This window comes from Eumetopias jubatus, unplaced genomic scaffold, assembly GCF_037043125.1.
Source record: "Eumetopias jubatus isolate StellerSeaLion01/CBP00866 unplaced genomic scaffold, mEumJub1_p1.0 scaffold_2, whole genome shotgun sequence".
In the NCBI taxonomy this organism is placed as follows: Eukaryota; Metazoa; Chordata; class Mammalia; order Carnivora; family Otariidae; genus Eumetopias; species Eumetopias jubatus.
The window spans coordinates 180,205,295-180,210,488 of record NW_028274808.1 but is presented as its reverse complement, the minus strand read 5'-3'; positions in this window follow the sequence as shown (position 1 = coordinate 180,210,488).

The following is a 5,194-nucleotide window of genomic DNA, read 5'->3' as shown; positions in this document are numbered from 1 at the left end:
CCACCACTCCAGCAACACTCAGTTTGTTTACATCTTAGGCATTTTTAACTTGGTAAAAGGGGAAAGATTTATGCGATCTGAAGAGAAACCAGAGCATAGGCATTTTTAACTTGGATTTGTAATTGGTATCTGATTCTGGATTGAAAAAAATTTGATGACATGTTCCCTAAGAAATGCTTCCATGTCAGGGAGTCCTGGTTCACACTGCTCCTTTTTTGCATGGCCATTTCCATGCGTAGGCATAAATCTTAACCACATTGATGGGTATTAGACATGCCAAAAAGTCTGAAGAACTGCATGGAATATTTTGTGTATAGTATGAAATTTTGTCAGCACTGCAAAATGCATTGTGTGAATAGAATAGCTTTGACATATAAAATAAAAGATTTTGTTAAAGCTATTAAATTCTTTTTTCTCTGTTTCAGGGAGAAGGATCAAATGAGGAGTTTCCTTTTGTCTAGCAGAAAAGAAGAAAAAAATGAAATTTGTGCTGTGATCTGTGGAATCGAGGTCTGATGGACAGGTAGAAGAGAGTTTAGAAACAAGAAGGAAAAATGGATGTATTAAGTATCTAGGGACAGTAGAAAAGATTGTGAAGGGCAAGGTGCAATTTTCAGAACTGTGTGATTTTACCAAAAAAAGGGGGAAATATGATAAAATTAGTAATGTTTTCTACTCTTAATGAATTACCTCGTATCTTTTTCTTATAAAAGTTTATTTCTGCACACACCAACTTTCCCAGTATTAAATGATTTTATTCAATCAATGCACATCACAACACCTCTTGTAATTTATTCCTTCTTTATAGATTTGGTAAATGAATTAATGAAAGGCCAGTGTCTGGTTTTTTCCATACACTGCTGTGGAAATATTCAGTTAATATATGATTACAAAAGTGAGATGACATTACTCATCTGCTCCTCTTCTTTTATTTAATCTCAACATTTGATTTGAAATTTCGAATATGGTTGTATCTTACCAAGGAAACTCAAATTTGGACACATAAACCATACTCTTGATGGTGATTTTGAAGAACTTATTTTGAGATTTGTATTTTCATTTCCTGCTATGTACTGCCTAATCCATTTTTTCTATGAGTCTGGTTACTTGGCAACAACATTCTTTCTTCCTAAATCTTAGCATATACTTTTAAAGATGACATGATTGTGAAAACTGTAATCTGGAAAATGAATGGACTAAGTTTTAATAGGTTGCCCTAGTTACAAAGAAATACATGGTCTATTTTAGTTATGTGCCATCACGGAATCCGAAGGTCAGAGCAGGGAGGCCTTAGAGATTTGGGGTCAAGTTCCCAGATTGCATAGATGAGGAGAGAGTCAATTGTGTTAGTTTTCATTTTCATTTCAATTTTCCATATCAGAATCAGAGCGTGCAAAGCATAAGGAAGAATCCAGAGATGACAGAAGGATTTGTTTTCAAAATCACTGCTTTCATATGAACTCTAGCACTGAGTGAAGAGTTACATAGTTTTTCTGAACTTTCCATGAAGGAAACTGACAGTTTCACTTTTTTATTTAGTATCTTTGTTTCAAACATAGCAAATTTGTCTACAACTCTACTATAACTCTATAAACAAAGACAGAACTCCTTATTTATTAGGGCACCTGGGTGGCTCAATTGGTTAAGTGTCCAACTCCTGGTTTCAGCTCAGGTCATGGTCTCCCAGTCATGAGATCGAGCCCCGTGTCGCTCCATGCTCAGTGTAGAGTCTGCTTAAGATTCTCTCTTCCCCCTCCCTCTGCCCCTCCTCCCCTGCTCTCTCTCTCTCTAAAATAATAAATAAATCTTTAAAAAAAGAAAAAAAAAGAACTCCTTATTTTTAATCCTACCTGGACTACACATGATAGGAAAGAGTAATTTCCCAAAAGTAAATCAGCATGCCATAAAGTCTCCTATCACCAGACAGTTCTGTCTATATGAATGTCAGGTAGGAATCTCAAATTGTCAAAAACAGAACTCCTGGTTTCCTCTTCAAATAAGGACAAAAATCGAGATGTCAGGTTCAAGTCTTCTTTTTCTCTGTTATATCAAATCTAATTTATCAGCAATGGCTATTAACCCTACCTTCAAAACATATCCCAGATGCTGTCACTTCTCACTGCCTTCACCACCACTGTGCTGGTTGATGCCCCAATTATCTCTCCTCTGAATTCCCACAATAGCCCTCCTAACTCTCCTCCTTCCTCACACACTTCCCCTATGCTCTTGTCTCCAGAGAAGCCAAAAAGATCTTTTTGAAAAATAAATCATTTCTTAGCATCTCTTTGTTCTAGCAAGAGAAATTCAGATATAGTTAAAGAAGAGATGCCAGGGGCAGAAGGGAGGAAGCAGGGAGGGAAAACTGCAGATGTCCACTACAGGGTGGAGATAATAAAGCCAATACCCCTTAAACTCTGCCGTAGGTATATATGTACAGAAAAAAAAAAACCCCAGCATATACAGGGTTCAGAACTATTTGCACTTTCAGGCATCCTCTGAGGGTTTTGGGATGTATAAGGCAGATAAGTGGGGACTACTATAATTTTAATGATGTGTGCCTATGGAATTTAAAAATGTTGAGTTTATTGTGCAGAAAAATATTGAAAGCCTCAGAGTGTCTGATAAGCTGGTGGACTCCCATCGAGAAGGCAAATTTAAAGTAGCAAGAGAAAAATAAATACATTGTTATTTATTTTTTAAAACAAAGAACTGCTTTGAGTTCAAGATGGGATTGAACAGTGTTTAGATTGTGCGGCATGATAGAACAAGTCCTCAAGTATTTTTGCCCTGAGGAGTTTCAAGTTATTTGTTTAAAAAATAAAGTAGTTGAAATAAGGTTGAGACTCACTCTCGAGAAGCCAAGACTTTTAAAACAAATATAAACAAATAATGTGTTTGGTAATGAGAAAGAACAGGAGCGGAGCAAGCTCAGGATACAAGCTTTGAGGAAGGTTGCCATTCCAGCCAGCGCCAGTAGATGGCAGCGGTGTGCCAGAAGACAGCCTGAGAGAGTGGGACTGCTCTGCAGGAGGTCGTTTATGCAGGTGCTTGCTAAAAAAGACACTATTTTGTCTGAGGAGCTGTAAATTGTATTCACGATTCACATATCATTATTAATTCATTTTGTATTCATTATCATAGGGCAGATTCCTTTGGCATTTAGGCAGATGTCAGAGTGTAGGCACTTCCGGGAGCTACCTGTGCAGGGTCAGACCAGGCTCTCTGCGTCCAGGTTTTCATGGATGCACACATGGAAGGAAGAAATTTTTTCTTTAAAGAAAAAAACAAAAACAAAAAAACATGACATAATTTGGCTGTAGATTATAACAGGGATTGCCCAGCTAATGGCTTTCAGTGTCTAATTCTGTGTGTCATTACTTCCCTGTGCATATTTTTGGCAGATGAAGCCTGGCAGATGAGAATCTTCCAAGTTGGAGAGCTCTGCATAAGATAAAAATTTAATAATCTCATTGCTGACCCAGCCACTAAGGGTGGAACAGATAATCCTTTAATAATGCCCTTCAGAAGCCTGGTTTGCATGGCCAGAGACCGGAGGCAGCCGGGTATAGTGGAAAGAGAGCCTTTGAGACGGGAGAAAGATGGGCTCTGGTGTTCGCTCTGCCACTAACTAGCTCTGGGACTTTGGGAAAATCAATTAACCTTCCCAGGTCTCAGGTTCTTAATCTATAAAATGAAGGGATTGCATGAGATCATCCCAAAAGTCTCCTCCAGTGCTAAAAATAGCAAAATTTTCTGGTAGAGAAAAATACATGCCAGATAGAGTTTTGAAATGCTGACACTTCTTTGTGACCTACTTCAAATCAGATGAGTTGTAAAGCGGGCCATGAATTGTAAAATGTGTATCATCTGTGAGTAAATTCACCTCAAGCTGTTACGAGTGTGATTTATTGCCAGTGGCTGGTGCAGTATTACATGTAAGTGACAGTACTTGGTCTCGAAACCTTTCTTAAATCTCAGAAATGACAGAAGAGAAACTTCAGGAAGGAGGTCTAACTTCAGGACTGCTTTCTCACAAATGAACACAATTTGACAAACTGCGTGTCATGCCATGGCATACACTTCCCAAATGTGCAAAGAGATGATCTACCTTGAAACAGTTCCAAACTCTAAACCAGATCTTCCTCGGTGATTAAGTCACTCTAGAAATAAAGCAGATGCTCAGAGAAGCTCATTAACTCTTTGAGGACAGCAGGCACGTCTCTCCACTGCGATGGAAATTGAGTTCTCTGAAATGGTTTATACACTCTCATATGCTCCCTGATTAACACAGGAAATAATGGGCCAGTTGATGAATTCCCAAATAAAGAGCGTTGACCGCTAAACAGATCTATTGGATAAAGACAATCACGTGCTTTAGGAAAAAATCATGTTTGACTAATCATTTTTTAAAAGAGAGGGCCAATAAAGATAAGGATACGTATTTACAATTTCGATTCAAAGGAGGAATATTTCTTGGAGCAACTATCAGAAAGGGAGAGATGTTTTGTCATGGATCTCACACTTCCCTCTTTTTGATGGTGAGTGAAAGAGTGAAGCATGAAAAGAGCAGTCTCTCAGGCATCAAAGTTGAGACTCATTGGTTAGTCTGATTACCCAAAATTAGGTAGAAGGAGTCTCAGTGTGCCCTCATGTCTGCAGGTGATTCTAAACTACTCAGTGCTATTAAATGCCGAATCAATTGGGATGAGTTGTAGGAGTATTTCAGTAGAGCGAAAGGGCTGGAGGATGAAAAGGAGCTTTGTTCTACAAACTCCAAACAATTACCATGTGCCCAGAACTCTGCTAGTGCAGGAAGTATGTTCAGATACAGTTAAGAGTGTGGGTAGGCCTATCATCAGAAACTCACCATGCGCCAATGCCTTAAGTGCTAGCCTAGGAGATGTCAGTATTCATGAGGGAGGGAGGGAGGGCATCTGGAGGGGTGCAGAGGACTTGCAGAATAAACTCAGACCAGAGTTGGTAAATAGCTGAAGTAGGAGTAATCTAAGTTAAAAGGCAGGAGAGGCAGTGTGTGAAAAGGCATGGGGAACTGAGAGAACATATGGTATTTTTTGAACATTAATCAGTATGGTATGACAGATGGGGGAAAAAAGAAAGATGCCTGAGGTTAAGTTGTAGGAGATATGGCCAGGGAAGAAAACAAGAGCGAGTTCTTGAAGGAACAGCAGATGTT